Source organism: Panthera uncia, chromosome X (assembly GCF_023721935.1).
Source record: "Panthera uncia isolate 11264 chromosome X, Puncia_PCG_1.0, whole genome shotgun sequence".
Classification (NCBI taxonomy): Eukaryota; Metazoa; Chordata; class Mammalia; order Carnivora; family Felidae; genus Panthera; species Panthera uncia.
The window spans coordinates 2,329,646-2,346,543 of record NC_064817.1 but is presented as its reverse complement, the minus strand read 5'-3'; the positions used below and the strand labels follow the sequence as shown (position 1 = coordinate 2,346,543).

At 43.0% G+C, this 16,898-nt stretch overlaps 1 long non-coding RNA gene across 2 annotated transcripts in view; it reads left to right on the top strand.

Moving 5' to 3' along the window:
- The first annotated feature begins 1,974 nt into the window (after positions 1–1,974).
- LOC125931458 (uncharacterized) overlaps positions 1,975–16,898 on the top strand; it is a 158,329-nt gene continuing 143,405 nt past the window's right edge. The window contains exons 1-2 of one of the 2 annotated variants that reach the window (XR_007460442.1): positions 1,975–2,276; positions 14,444–14,584. This is a non-coding gene — a long non-coding RNA (uncharacterized LOC125931458). Of the gene's footprint in view, positions 2,277–14,443; positions 14,671–16,898 lie in introns of both variants that reach the window. The other variant, XR_007460441.1, reaches the window with a different exon arrangement.

Below are 16,898 nucleotides of genomic sequence, written 5' to 3'. Positions count from 1 at the left end.
CTCTTTTCTAGATTCAAGAAGGTGAAAAAAAAAAATTCACATTAGGATTGAAAAAAAAAAAAAAAAAGGTCTACTTTCTGTATTCATTCAGAATGTATAAAAGGAAAAGAAAAACCAAGTGGAATAAAAGTGGGACACACAGAAAAGTCTGAATAAAATACAAAGTATCCTGCTTCATTCCTGTATAAAACAAAGAAACAAACAAACAAAAACACATCTAAAATATAAGGACCCAAGAGGTTTATATAAAAGTGTTAAAGAGGCAATGAATGATCAATCAAAGCCAAACTAGCATAACTATGTGAATATCAGTTAAGTAACTTTAAGATAAAAGGGGTTAGGGTTACTGCTACCATACTGATGTACAATGACATTTTATGTGGCATCTAAACTTGCATGCAACAAGTAACATAGCTACAAAATACGAGGGCAAAAAAAATCTGCATGAAAACACAGACAATCACCCTAGTCAGACTCTCCTTTCTTACCAGGCCAGTTGGAAAAATAGAAAGAGAGAGAGAAAAAAAGCTTGATTAACAAGCTTTATCTAATGGATAAATATAAAACCACAAGTACAATCCTCTGCAAGCAGAGAATTTTTAAAACTGGCTACAAATTAGGTTCCAAAGCAAGCAAGTTTCAATAAACACCGAGGGCGAGTATTGTACAAACCATATATTCTAAGAAAAAACTGTATTGATTAGAAACAAATATAAATTTGAATGAATGAATGAAATATTAACCAAATAAACACCTGCCTGGAATTTCAAAACACACTGGTAAAATAAAAAAAAAAAAAAATCATATAAAGACATTAAAATGGAAATGTAAAAATCTATAGAAATGAACAATAATAATTACAGCATTGAAACTTATTTCATGTACTTTGAGAAGAAATCGTGTGTCATTCGGGAAATAACAAATCAGGCCGAAAATCAGTTACCTTATGCACAATTTAAGAAGTTGGGAATGATAAGAGAAAGATATCCAGATAAAGAAAAGTTAACAAACATAAGGGCCTAACGTAATAAAACTCACATAACTTTTGGACTAATATTTAAACTGAGAATTTCCAGAGGCTCTGAGATATTATATTCCAAACACACAAGAGAATTATCAAATATATATATTATAATCTCCATATATTATCTCTATATAGTGTATAACATTTAATATGTAATATGTAATCTACCATATATGATAAAAAGATTCAGGACCCCATGCAAACATGGTTAAATGTCAACAAATGTATCACACAGATTGTGTATATGGGAGGTAAATACTCATTTACTGTGACAATATTTGACTACAATGTACAAAATTCTTAGAATGCTAGATAACGTCTTCAGAAAAAGAGAATGCTTGGCCATACTGGCCTGACGTTTGCTACAAAAGGCAAGCTCCCCGTGGATATAATCAAGAGTGAGATTTTTCTAGGGGGTCCCTCACAAGTAACTGAATCGTCACTACCCATAATAAAGGCGAAAACTTTCCTGGACATCACTGCTCCTCGCCTAAAGAGGAGGCTTTTTCCCAAGAGACTCTTAAATACGGAGAACAAACTGAGAGGGTCGATGGGGGTTGGGGGAGAGGGGAAAGTGGGTGATGGGCATTGAGGGGGGCACCTGTTGGGGTGAGCCCTGGGTGTTGTATGGAAGCCAAGTTGACGATAAATTATATTCATAAAAAATAATAAAAAAAAATAAAAAGGTATAAAAAAATAAAAATAAAAGAAACTCACCATAAACAAAAGATGAGGGTTTCTCTTATGGGCACCTTCAAATATTTTAAACAAGCATGCTTCGCCTTTTTTTTTTTTTTCCCCTTAAAACACCTGTGATTTGTAACTGTGTTTGCGTGAATCCGGGTTTCTGGAACCCCGCTCCTAAAGCCCTTGGAATTTCCTGTGCTGAGAGCCAGAAAGGTGTCTTTTGTTAAGTTAATGAGGTGACTGTGGGCAGGGGGCTGGTCGCCACGGCAACCAAGCCTCTGCTCCCAGGGTTGCAATTTTCCGCCCCACCCCCTGCCCTCTGCGGAGGGGGAGGGCCCGGAGGTTGACTCTGTGGGCCTCCATCCGGCCTGTTGGGAAACTTCCAGAGACATCCCCAGGGAGGGGGTTCAGAGAGCTTCCTGGCCTGTGGACGCACGCAGGTGTGGGGAGAGAGGTGCTCCCGGAGAGGCCACGGGAGTTCTGCCCCCTTCCCCACACCTGGCCCTGTGCATGACCTCCTCTGGCTGGCCCTGAGTCCTGTCCTGTCACCATCAACCGTGGCCCGGTGAGTACCATGCTTCTCTGAGTTCTGCGCCCGCCCTAGCACCTTCAGGCACCCGGGGTGGGGGTCCTGGGGGCTCCACTCCGCACCCAGGGGTGGCAGACACAGCTGCCAGCCTGGATTTGGGATTGGCATCCGAAAGGGGGTGAGTCTTGCAGGGCTGAGCCCTGAAATGTGGGACCAGGCGCGAGCTCTGTGTAGACGTGTCAGAATTGAGTTGAATCCGTGGTGGGGGGGCGGGGGGGGGGGCGAAGAGGCCCCTCCCCACCCTGGAACTGCTGACCTGAATCTCTTACTCTCTCCTCGAGGTGCTGGACTGTTTCCCTACCCCGTCCACGTTCTTTTCCCCCCGGAGCCCCCCAACTTTGTTGGTTTCTCCCAAGTTCACTTCAAAGAGGGTGGTGGGGAATTGGATTTTAAAATAAAATTTGTTCTTAATGATCAGGAAAAGGCTGCCGTCAGAATTCCACTGAGAAACTGTGCGGATTAGCGGACGGCTCTAGGCGACCAGGGTATCAGTTTGTTCGTTGTTGCTCGTGGCAAAATTACATCTCATTCTGTGCAGCAGTTTCAAAGTTAATAAAGGGACCCACGTGCCCCCAGATTGAAATGGAAAAGGAATAAATGGTGATACATTAGGACTGGCTTGGAGCTCAGATTCAATCTCGGAGCACTTAAACAATTTACTTGAGATTCGATAACTCATTACGGAAAAGAAAATGTTCGAATGCACGAAGATGTGGAATGAGAAAAAAAAAAGTCAAATTCCTGCATTTCGCTCTTGCACAATCTTAATGAGAAACCGTGATGGGCTTTGTATTTATAAATAGAATATGTATGTTAACCTAGTTAACGTCTTACCGTTATTTTGTTGATACGTATATATAGCATAACATGATGCATATAAACATTACTATAGGTTCATGTATTGATACGCTGATTAATAGGTTTATGCTTGAGCCCACGCGGAATGGAATTTTGGACGCTACCTTATTCTCTGTATTGTAGGAGCGATTGCAAATAAATTATAAGTAAATTCAGCAAAGGACACAATCTGTGCATAGATGATGCACAGTTCAGTATTCATATTTGGAAACGTTTGTCATCTACGTGTTTAAATCTAAGACTGGAGTACTTAGGGAAGAAAGGTAAAAAAAGAAAGACGGTCCAATTTTGGACTTTTACCAGAAATTCATGAAAATCTCACTTTCAGAACTGACCTTTATGTTGACTTGGTGTGTTTTTATTATGGATACCTGTGTTCCATACTCTCTTTAATGACTTACGTTGCATGTACCTTGCTCTGTTCGTAACGTCTATCCAAGCACCTAGACTCAGGCAAGAGACTGTGATGATGGCGTCACAGCTTCCGGGAGATCTCTGAGATTTTTATCCTTCTTAACAATTTTGCCCTCTGGTTGCATTTCTTAAAGACCCTTGAGAGGAGGAATTCGGCTCGAGTTAGCATTCTGGAGCTGAGCCATCCCTGGGTCACGGACTGGGTTCAGTTTTCAACCTTATAGCTCAGGGTGCCAAAATCTCTAAACTGATGAACGTCCCTTGGCATTTTGGGCAAATGCCCATGGCAGCACTTTTCATCCTCCCCCGTATTTAAATCTCAGAGAGCCATAATGACTATTAAAACAGGAATCTGGGCACAAAAGAACTACAAAATCGAGGCTAGGCCATCAGGGTATGAATAACAGATGTTAGGAGACATCTATTAACTTTTTAGGTAAGAAATATTATATAGCAGTTGACTGTTAGTATAGAAACAGTCTATAGCTCTAGAAAAATGGGACGTAGAGACAGAGCACTACATAATTTTGAGAGGTTGGACCAACACGTCAGTATAAACAGAAATAATGAAATTACAAACACTGACTTGGGCAATTTTTAAAAAATATTTTTTATAGTTTATTTGGAGACACAGAGAGTGAGCATGAGTGGCACAGAGGCAGAGAGAGAGGGAGAGACCGAGAACCCCAAGCAGGCTCCACCCTGTCCAGGCAGATCCCGATGCGGGGCTTGAACTCATGAACCATGAGATCATGACCAGACCCAAAGTTGGTCCATTAACCAACTGAGCCACCCAGGAGCCCCGTAAAATCCAGTTTTATTTTTGTAGTGAGGTATAACTGACACCCACAATTATGTTAGTTTCAGGTGTACATCATTGTTCTTTTTTTATTAAAAAATTTTTTAATGTTTATTTTTGACAGAGAGAGAGACAAAGCATGAGCAGGGGAGGGACAGAGACAGAGGGAGACACAGAATCCAAAGCAGGCTCCAGGCTCCAGGCTCCGAGCTGTCAGCACAGAGCCCGATGCAGGGCTCAAACTCACAGACCGCAAGATCATGACCTGAGCCAAAGTCATACGCTCAACCGACTGAGCCACCCAGACGCCCATAGCTTGAGCAATTTTAATGAAATTATTTAGAGTTCTCTAAAATTGTTGGATCAGCTATGCACAAAATGGGGGGGGGGGGTTGTAATGACCTCTTCAGTATGCGTGACTCTCTTCCTCTGCGGTGATGGCTCAGTTTCATGAAATCTCTAAGCAGGATGCTCTGTATTTTTCTCCTAAGTCATCTCTGTAAAAACTCTTCATGGCTTAAAAAAATTTTTTTAATGTTTATTTTTGAGAGAGAGAGAGAGAGAGAGAACGCACGCACAAGCAGGGGAGGGACAGAGAGAGAGGGAGACACAGAATCCAAAGCAGGCTCCAGGCTCGGAGCTCATGAACCGTGAGATCATGACCTGAGCCAATGTTGGATGCTTAACCGACTGAGCCACCCAGGCACCCCTCTTCATGGCTTTGAAAGAAAGGGTCTGTGTGGGGCTACGATGGTGTATACATGCCATCATACATCTGCCCAAACCCCAAAAGTGCACAACACCAAGAGTGAGCCCTAATATCTAGTATGGACGCTGGGTGGCGATAGAGTGTGGATGCTGTCCTAACGGCCCTCTCTGCTGGGACTCTTCATCATGGAGGAGGCTGTGTGTGGGTGTGGGGAGGCGGGGAGGGGGGACATCCCTTTACCTTCCCCTCAGTTTTGCCATGAACCTAAAACTGCTCTGAATAATCAAGTCTGTTGTTTTAAAGATGGAAAATGAGGGTTGTGTTCCTGCAAACGACAGATGGAGAGGCAAGTGGATTTTGATCCTTGCACGGAGCAGCCATTTCTGTGTCACTTGAAGTGTATACTCAAGTCTAGACCGATACGAGTAGGTTGGGGCTTAGTTACTATTCCAGGAGGCACTGACTCCCAGTCAGCGTGCCTTCATACCAAGACCTAAATATAAATATAAACCCTTCTGTGTCTACCAAGAAGTCTTCTCAAAATAGCTCCTTCTCAACTCTCAAGACCCCCACTTGGCACGTGGCTCCCCAGCAGAGACTCTCGCTTTCCTCAGGGTACCGTTTCTGATGCCCCGTTCCTTCTCCTCATCTCAGGTCCTCATCGAATGCAGCATCTTCCAAGGTTCTCCAGGTTTCTTGCAGAAGGATGCAGGTTTTTGTGCAAACGTATTTCTTTGGTCCTAGTGATGACGTTTGATTAAGGCAACCTTGTCTGTATCACAGAAGGCTCCCCTACTCCCTTTGTCTCTGTCTCACACAAGTGGATGTTTCCTCCTCTGACATTAGCATAGCCGAGAGGATTCGAGTATGAAGCCAGTGCTCCCCATGTTGGATGATTCTGTCTTCTCTCCTACACATAGTAGAAGCAGACAGCAGCAGGTAACCGTTCCCCAACATGGACCCTTTTCCTCTTTGCACGTGATTAAATGTGTGTGTAATGTAGATATAATGATGCCTGCAAGATTTCTATTCTGTTGATGGAGTTAAACAGCAGACAAATTTGTTCCTAATGGCGTGTTGACTTGGAACCTTGGATGGGCAGTTGACTTTGTGGTTGGGGAGAAGGTTATAAGGATCGCTTACAAATTCAGAATGCCATGAGCCATTCCAAAAAGGGAAAATGGTCCTCATAATGATAATGACCTCCACTTTTATTATATCTTGCATCCAGAAGGATCATAAAGGGCCAAACAACACTACTACAAATGAATATGAGGGTCGTTTCACATAGAACTAAAATGCATCCACGGTTTCACAGACCACAGCAAGATTAGTCAACAATTTAGACGGGGAACTGAAGGAAAACCGTTCAAGGCACAAGTGGATAGGATGTGCATGAGGATATTTTACAAGCTGGAGCTGGTCCACAGATTTAAGAGGGAGATCCCCCCCCCCAAGTATTTAGGAAACTGAGATAGGGAAAAAAGGTCGTCCTCCAGCAATGAGACCTGAAAATCACAAAAGAACATGAAAATAGGAAGTCACATTACACGTAGTGGATGATCTCATTTCAATCTGTAACTAGATTCAATGTATTAACCTTGGTTAATACATTCGTATTCTGTGCCCATCAGAAGGAAAACCTGGGCGTCTGAGTGGCTCTGTTGTGTAAGCGTCTGATGCTTCATTTCGGCTCGGGTCACGATCTCAGGGTTCCTGAGATTGAGCCCTGGGTCAGGCTCTGCACTGACAGTGTGGAGCCTGTGTGGGAGTCTCTCTCTCTCTGCCCTCTCTCCCCTGCTCACGTGCTCTGTCTCTCTCCCTCAAAATAAATGAGTAAAACTTAAAAAATCAACATTTACCAAACCCCTTATTCTGCAGGAGACCCATGAGATGATCGGAATCAGGCCTGTTAAGAGAATTTTGTTTACCTGAACCACTCTATGTTTATGGGGGAAAAAAGTCAAATTACCATATTGCTGGCCACTTAAGTCAGCCTGCTGATGGAGAATGTACTACTTTTCTTTTAATAGTCTACTGTCTGAGAGGCATACGTTATAAGTTAATGTTTTTGGCATTCTCACATTGAGTATCAGTGTTGGTCATTGGTCATTTTGAATTTTCTTCTTCTGTCGTGATGGCTCTACTCTGCATTTACAAACTCAGGTTTTTGAATCCTCATCATTAAGGACCAGCTCCTGTAATAAAATAAAATTAATTCTCGGGAAATGTCCAACATGTACTCCTGTGACCTCTCACTTGATTGTACATATATATATATACACACATATATATGTATATTAAATATATATTAGATAAAATAATGGACAGATATGATAGATTAATGGCTATGATAAATGCATGGATGGTACAATGGACAGATGGATAGATAGATAAATAGATAATTTAACTGTTGGAATGTCTTTGGTTCAGTATATGGAATAAATAAGGGAAAATGTGTGATAGATAGATATGATAGATGATAGATATAGGGATTGCTGAATGGATGGATAGATAGGATAGATAGACAGATGGATGGTAGAATGGATGGATGGATGGATGGATTGATGGATGGGTGGATGGATGGATGGATAAATAGATAATTTACCAGTTAGGATTTCTTTGGTTTGGTATATGGAATAAACAAGGGAAAATGTATGTTGAAGCATTTATGTATTTTTTCATGCAGCCAGAAGTCTTATATTGTATGTCTAAGAAAAATCATTCAAATACAGCAAAATTAAGAGTGAAGTTTTCCAAAAAAAAGGTGAACTTTTCCTGCCCAAACAAAAGTTGCAATTTCGTGGATTCTGTGGTTAAACCGTGTGTGGGTTACAAGATTCTTGGCATTCTTTTTTTTTTTTTTTTTTTTTTGAGACGCAGTGAGAGCATGTGGCGGGGAGGGGCAGAGAGAGAGGGAGAGAGAGAATTCTAAGCAGACTCCTCGCTCACTGCAGAGCCTGATTCGGGGCTTGATCTTACATCTCTGGAGATCCCATGACCCTGGGATCATGACCTGAGCCAAAATCAAGAGTCAAGAACGCTCAGCCCAGTGAGCCAGCCAGACTCCCCTCTCTGCACTTTTTGATATAAGCTTTACATTTAACTTTATTCAAATATACAGACTCAGAAAATGTATAATTTTAAAGTAGACACAACAAGTAATTCAATTCATGTTGGTGGGTACCTCATGAAGATATATCTACGTCTCTATCTGTATCTATATATCGATAGCTATAGCTATCTATATCTGTATCTGTCTATCTATCTCTGTATATATGGCAAGGCCAAGGATGTAATAGGGACTGTTACTGCACATGATGTGAGGTACTTATGTGTAACATCTGTTTCAATCGTTCCAACCTTTCCAGCTAGCGGACAGATTCTCAAATCTGCAGAAGAGAGGTGGATGGACTTCAGAATCTCTCAAAGCTGATCAATGATCGCTTTTTCCTATTTCCATCCCCAAACCGTAGGTATTTCCTCCTAAGTATATCAAGTTGTTCCTTTATTACTTGTGTAGAGGACTTTGTTTCTCTGTTACCATGGTTTGGTTCATGGAGAAGGAACTTTTTCATTAGTAATTAATTCTCTTGTGGAAAATAAATGGACCATGTATGGGTCGGTCCATATCTGAGCTTTCTGTGCAATGTGTTATCCCCCTAAAAAGGAATAAACGTGAATCATCTTTTTAAAAAAATTAGGGGCACTTGGGTGGCTCAGTCTGTTAAGCATGTGACTCTTGATTTCCGCTCAGGGCATGATCTCACGGTTTGTGAGTTTGAGCCCCACATTGGGCTCTATGCTGACAGTGTGGATTCTGCTTGAGATTCTCTGTCTCCCTCTCTCCCTTCCCCTACCCTGCTCTCTCATAAATAAATAAACTTGGAATTTTGTTAAAAAAAAAAAAACAAACAACAAAATTAGGGGAGCCTTGCTGGCTCAGTTGGAAGAGGGACCCAGTACTTAAAAAAAATTACTGAGCTGCAATTTATAGCATATTTTTAAAATATATCTTTATAGATACTAAATATATACTCATATATTAAATATATTTATATGCTTATACATTATATCAAATATATAATATTTATATATTACATTTTAACATATTTTACATATTTGTAAATATGGGTAATGTATAAGTAAATATAGAAAACATAATATAAATGGAAAAAATATATGAGATATATAATATGAATATAACATACATGTGTAAAATGTAATATATAAATATGTGTAATAAATATATAAGATGTATTAAAATATGTAATATATAACATCAAATTAGACAAATACACAGTATCAATCTATAAAGCTACATATGTAATAAACATAAATATGCAATATATAAATATATAAAATAAATATAACCTAATATATAAACATAACAAATATACTCTACCATATGATATATACATTTGCATTAAGTATTATATAACAAATATCGTCTAGCAATATATAATACATATATAACATAATATGATGTAATAGAATATAAACTATCTCTTTTTTAAAATGTTTATATTATTTTTTTTTTTTTAATTTTTTTTTTTCAACGTTTTTTATTTATTTTTGGGACAGAGAGAGACAGAGCATGAACGGGGGAGGGGCAGAGAGAGAGGGAGACACAGAATCGGAAACAGGCTCCAGGCTCCGAGCCATCAGCCCAGAGCCTGACGCGGGGCTCGAACTCACGGACCGCGAGATCGTGACCTGGCTGAAGTCGGACGCTTAACCGACTGCGCCACCCAGGCGCCCCTAAAATGTTTATATTATTTATTTTGAGAGAGAGAGAGAGAGAGACAGAATCCCAAGCAGGCTCCGTGCTGCCAGCACAGAGCCCGGCACAGGGGCTCAGACTCAGGAACCGTGAGATCATGACCTGGGCTGAAAGTTGAGCATCAGATGGCTTAACTGAGCCACCAGGCGCCCCAAACTGTCGCCTTTTATACTATGCCCCTGGCCCACCGGTTCTACTGACGTACCACCAGATGTATCTGTCAGGGTCCAGTCAGGGTGACTCAGACGTCACTGTGTGCTTCCGTAGGGGTTCGATACAGCAGGTGGATAGACAGGTGCTCCAGACTAGGAAGCAGCACCTGGGCCCCTGAGCTGCCTGGGGTAACCCCCGGGAGGCTGTGCTCAGCAGGGCTGGGCTAATCTGTGACGGTGGCTCGGGCAGAATTGCAGGGCACACCTTTGCTGCCCCGGCCGGCGCCCCGGAGCATGTGTGATGGAGTGCTCCAGGAAGCTGCCGGAACCGTCCGCTGTTGTGTGGCGGCAAGGACCCCTTTGCTGCCCCCTTCGCAGGACCCCTTTGCTCTCCTCCTAACTCTCAGGTTCCCCCTAGTGCCTTCTTACTGGCCAGTAGTCTAGTAACAGACGAAGAAAGAAGCTGAACGCCAGGCCCAGGCTAGTCCCCCAGCTGAGTCCGAGGTTGGCCAAGGAGCATCACGTAGACCTGTTGGCCATCCTCGTTCCGTGTCAACTCGTTAGCCACGTCCTCCAGGGAGATTGCATCTGAGAAGTCAAGAAACCACCGCCCTTCAAAGAGGCTGTGTCCCAGGTTGTGACTCCCTGCAGCAGACAGTTTGGTTGGAGACAAAGTGGAGGAAAAATACAGGAAGCCTGCTGGGCATCGTGCATGAATGGTTTCTTCAACTGTCATCTCACAACTCTTGGTGCTACAGGGATACTGCTCGTCGAGGACAGTGGTGGTTTTCCTGAGAAAACACGCAGAGCAGATCTAACAAGTTTGCCCCCAAACCTTCTCTCGTTGCCCCTGTAGGGAGCCCTGGCCTCCCCCTGTCTCCCCACCGCAGATACTCACATGAACACTTGCCCCAGACATCCTCTAGGCTTTGCATCATTTCAGATAATTTCAGTTGGTGGGGATCTGGAAAGCCATGACCGTTTCTTTACCATGCTTTGCATTTTTCCCCCATTAATGCCTTGCTTCTCACTGCAGGAAAACAAGAGAAATTACCAAACGTATAAGATGAGACTTTGGGGGCAATGTGATAGGGAAGTGGCTTTATTATTTTGGAGGGCTGTGAACAGAAATCCTGGAGGTCCTGGGGAATTTCTCAAATCCTGATGTTAAAGGTGGGGAAACAGTGTAAAGAGACTTTGCCAGATGGGGATAAATGTATTCCTTTTGTGGAAGAAACGGACAGTGGATTTTGCAGTCCCTTCTGCTACACCATTTTGCAGTCGATTTGTGTTAATACCACTCTGGCCCAACACCTTTCCAGACTGAGCCTCAGTGGTGATGAGTTACAGTGCGAAGGATGCATGTCCCCACCCAGCCACATCCCCATCTACCCACACGGATCTTGGAGAGATGCTTTCCATAGTCCAATGTTGAATGCAAGGAACATTCGGTTTGTTTTCATCAGAAATGTGGCTTTGCTCCAAAGTTACATTTTATAAGGAGGTGTTTCTTTTCCGGAATTTAGTGGGAAAACTGAGTGTGGTCTGTCTTCGTCACGATAAAACATCTCAGAAGTACCTGTTAAAAATTTTAACTTCAGGTTGAGATTTTTCGGAATTGAGGGTCAATATTTCCATAAAATGTAGGGCCATGTTTTATGAAACTTTGCTAAAAGGAGAAGTAAACACTCATTCAAAGCATGAAAAAGCCACTTGGTGAAAAGATGCCCTCCCTCCCCTAAATTGTGCGTAAAAATATTGTATGACATGGAGATCATGTTCCCTTTCATTGCAGAGTAAATTTTAGTAGCCTAGAAATAACAGTGGGTAATATGGCGGTCATCAAAACCTTACGTGTCTACAGGGACAAAAAAATAAAGGATTTCTTCTTTGTCTTTCTGACGAACACAGTACATTAGAAACCTCCAGGAGGCGGGCTCCATTGGGTGAATGCACTTCTGTGGATGAGTAACGATTGGCCAGATTCTTCTTATAACTAAGGTGTATCCCAAATGGGGTGTGTTAGGTGAATCTCACTGCTGTGCATGCTAATATGAGCGCTTACGGAAATCATTCTCCTGGGGAGATGCCTTGAATCATCCTGGACTCAACACATGTCGACCAAGGTCCCTGATTTCAAGATTGTTGACCTACTGCTGTGTTCAGACCTGGGTAAACTGAGAGCTCCTGATTCCTGTGAAAATCAGCAAATAACCAAGGAAGGGAGGAATTAAGTCTCCTTCGGGGACTGGAGGTGGGGCAGAACAAAACTCAGGAAACATCATTCCAATTGGTTTTGGATTTAGAAGGCAGACGTGGTTTCGGATCAGACTACAGATGCTCTGTGCAGCCACATACGTGTCTTATGTTGGACAAGCGTAGAAAAACGATGTTCGATACTTGAATAAACCGACCCTCGGTTTCTTAACAGTGGGGATATAAGGCTTACGATGCAATCCTTTCTGGCATCTACACTTCTCTCTTGTCTTGCCATTTTGGTGGCCATCAGTAGGAGGAATTATGAGTCATGCTAATATGATCCAGGTGATGCCGTTGATTTAACGTTCTATGGTTTCAAAATGTCTCGTGCATGTTTATTCAGTTTTTACTCCATCTCTGCCACATTTCGTTTCTGTTCTTTTATTCATTCATTCATTCATTCATTCATTTGATGTCCGAACTTGTTGCTGAGCTGTGACTGCGTTATCTCATTGTCTGTCTGAACCTTAAATTCAGGAAGTCACAACACATCCCATGATCATGAACGCATTCATCTAAAACCTACTCATAAAACTTTTGAGGCTTGATAACTTGTAGTAATGATAGTCTGTTTTATTAGGACTGTCTGGTAAGCCTGCATTGGATTCTAATAGTAAACGTTCTCCACATCCTGTGTCAAGTTCCCTAAATGCCAGATGGTTACCTCCCCAGTATTCCTCCATTCTAAAAATGTTTATTTTATTTATATTTGAGAGAGAGAAAGCGTGAGCAAGGGAGGCGCAGAGAGAGAGAGGGAGACACAGAATCCGAAGCAGGCTCCAGGCTCTGAGCTGTCAGCACAGAGCCCGACGTGGGGCTCGAACCCATGAACCAGGAAGTCATGACCTGAGTCGAAGTCGGACACTTAACCGGCTGAGCCACCCAGGCACCCCCGCATGACCACACCTTCTAGCATACCAGTCTTCAAGTACTTTTGATGTTGACCACGTTATCGGATAAATAGATAGATACTTAACACTTAACAAACTCCCACGTGCAGAAAACAAAAAGCTATGTGTATCATCAACTTTTTGATTTCCTCCTGTGAAATAAAAATCACAATAACGCAAAGGAGGGATGTCCCAAAGGCACAGCAAACGAAAGACCACGTTCAGTAAAAGGGCCAAAACCAAAGGGAGAGTCCTGAATTTTCTCTCCTGTCTAAACAGCCGTATGGGAAAGGAAACTTCACAGTTACAGGTGTTTGGAATGGGGGTTAAAGCAGGAAATGAAGAGAGTCCCACACTTCCCAGGGACAGCCTGGCATTTGGTGAGATTTCTTCACGTTCTTCCTTTTCTCGCCTAGCAGCTGCTCTGCTGAACCCTGAAAATATGAGAGGCAGGAACTAGCCATTCCCATCCTTGAAGTACCCAGGGACCGAATAAATTCCTGTCATCTCTGCATGAATTCAGACAAATCACAACTGTTTTTGCCATGAGACAATGGTGATCACTGTAGAATAAAGGCGAGGAGACATTTGCCACATGATCATAGAAATCATTCAAAGTTCAAAGAGCTGGGAGGAGAATATTTAACCAGACAGTGTCAGAATATTTGCGTGTGGGGAAGAGAAAACATTTCAATAGATTTTAATTCTCAGTACTCTTTGGTAAGATCTGTATAATTTAATTTAAAATATCAGCCCACTGGGGTGCCTGGGTGCCTCAGCTGGTTAAGCATCCTACTCTTGATTTCGGCTCAGGGCACGATCTCACGGTTCCTGGGTTCGAGCCACATGTCAGGCTCTGTGCTGACAGCCTGGAGCCTGCTTGGGATTCTGTGTGTGTGTGTGTGTGTGTGTGTGTGTGTGTGTGTGTGTCTCTCTCTCTGCCCCTCCCCAATTGCTCGCTCTCAAAATAAATGAATAATCAATAAAAAATTAAAATATCTGCCCAGTATTGGTGCAACGACAGAAAACATGGGTCACCAGAAAGATAAACAAATCTCAGAAATGTCTCGTAGCCTACAAGCAAAACAGAATCTGGCCATGTTGATTTGGACAAGGACACAGGGTAGTGGGATCTTGCCTTCACCCCTCTTCCTCCCACATTGATCTCTGTATAAACCGTGCTACAGTTATTGAAACTAAGAAATTAACTTTGGCACAAGATTGCAAAGTACGCACATAATTCAAATGCCATTTCCTTTTATGTATTTGTTTTTCCCAGTCCAGGATCCATTCTGGGACCCCACGTTATATCTTGGCCACGGTGGCTGACTGTCCTCCTGCATGGGGAAGGCCCTACATCTTTCCTGATGGCCCTACATCTTTCCTGATCTTTCGTGACCTGAACACTTAAAGAATAATGGTAAGTGTTTTGTTGAATATCTCTCAATCCGCACCTGTCTGATGTTTTGTGGGAAGGACGCACTCCTCAAACCGAAGGAGCTTACGGTATGAGAAAGTGGGAGGAAATGGGATGACCCACTAACAACAGCACTAAATTAGAACCCATAGGGTTACCTGAAAATCAGTGAAGTTCCTGCAGCTATCGGCTATAATTTCATGACTAAATGGGTAACAAGAGAGATCCCTACCTTAGAGAAGAATTTCTGATACCTCTGGAAGGAATGAGGCCAGTATAAAGTCCGAACTAGTCAAGAAAAGGACAATGTTTTCATGGTCTCCAACCATCTCCCACAGACACGCAGTAATTACAAAGGGATAAATGATAACTTTAGAGAGGCAACGCCCCACAGACCATAAATTAATCCGGTAACGAGATGCCCTGACCATGTTGCAGCGTCACAGAAACATTCTTAGCATCGCAGGAGTACTTTTAACCTGCCATCACACATGTCTTCGGGAATCCAAACTGGGTCGCGTATGCTGTAACGCCCCATTATTCCAGCTCTGGCTACATAACCTAAAGAGATTCTCATGTATTTGCACCAAAGGGATAGAAAAACAATGGCATTGCATCATCACGAGCGTGCTGATCGAACAAAGAACGAAAGCCATTCAAGATGCTCACCGAGAGCAGAAGGTGTAATGTCTGGAGGAAAGAGTTGCCCAAATGGCTCCACCGTATATCATTTGCGTGGAGTACGCAAAGTGTAGAGAAATGTGTGGATCTACACGTTCGTTCTAAAAATCTAACGTCGTGAGTGGGAGGAATCCCAACGTATGCGTGGTTTTGGTTGACCTTCGAGCAGGGGTGTCCTGTCCAATGCCTGGACTCTCGCCAGTGGTACCTTGCTTTCCCAGACCGTGAAAGTCTCCCTGTTCTGTAAACTCAATTTCCCTCACCGTGAATTGGGAACACCTTTGTCCAGACCTGTGTCTGATCCCGTAAACATCCCCTGTGCTTTCTGTTCTGCCTCCTGGACTTTGCACCCCCGTCCGCAGGCCTTCTTGTTGCTGTTGGTATTTTCCTTTTGTTTTGATATTAGGTCGATTCTTCCCTTGTGTAGAGATGATCTCTCTATGGCAGGAAATCCTACTCAGTGTCTCCCTTCCTTCTTCGTTTGCCGTCAGTGATATAGACACAGTCGTGTGTTGCATTTTTCCTTGAAATGTTGTGTGTGTGCGACTGTTTGATACTTTCTGTCCTCAGAAGAAAAAAACAAAACAAAACCATGTGCTAGGTTGCCTGGTATATTTATCTCTTGAACCACATTTGAAGCAACCAGCCTTCCCCTCCCCAGCTGTAGGTCTAGAAAGGGATCGTTTTATGCGCGTTTTCCTGTAGGCCAGACACATACGTGGCAGCCCCGACTGTCTTAGAAATAATTCCCGTTGTCTGCTGTCTTCGTAGCTGTTTGTTCTTTCTGCCAAGTTGCATCTAAATGTGGCTTCCATTTGCTCTGTCATCAAATATTTATTGAGTTTCTACGACCGTCCGGTTGTTAGACAATCAGATCAGATTGTGCACCCGTGGAGGAGAATTGGAGCTCGACCCCATCACCAACTGGTGCGGAAATTCTGTCCTTCCCTCCTTGGCCAGGACAGAGCTGTATATCAACGGGATCAGAACAGCGTGCAAATGCAACCGAACAGGGGCGTGACGTGCTCGTGCAATGCATGAGTCTGGTGGAAAGCTCACTTAAAGCAAGTGGCTTAGATCTGAGCTCCAAGGGGGATGTTCATCCTATGATCAGTTGAAACATAGACACGAATCAACACTTGCAACGCCTTTTGAGGTGATAGACGGGCAACAGGGAGGAGGTAGAACACGGCACCCCGGGTCCATTTGTCCAAAAGTTCACTTGCAAATAAAGGGTCTCTACCAGTGCTCATTGCTTACCCCTCTCCTCCATTGGCAGCCTGTCCTTAGAGGGAGGCAGAAGGTAGGTCACCAAAGACCAAATGCATTCAGTCGTGGCAATGAAATTGAGTGCATATGTGTGGCATCACGCCCTCAAGACCTGGGGCTCCATTGGATGGGAAAGGTCACATATAGGTGTTTGAATTACCCACTGTCTTTCAGCCTTCCCAGCAGATCTGTCAGCAGCTTGCTGCTGGGGCGTTTTTAGAAAAATAGTACCTCCAGAAAATAGCTCTATTTTATTGTGTATTTAATTTACATTGTTTTTTTTTTTTAATTAATGTTTTTGAGAGAGAGAGACAGAGTGAGAGCAGGGGAGGGGCAGAGAGAGAGGGAGACACAGAATCCGAAGCAG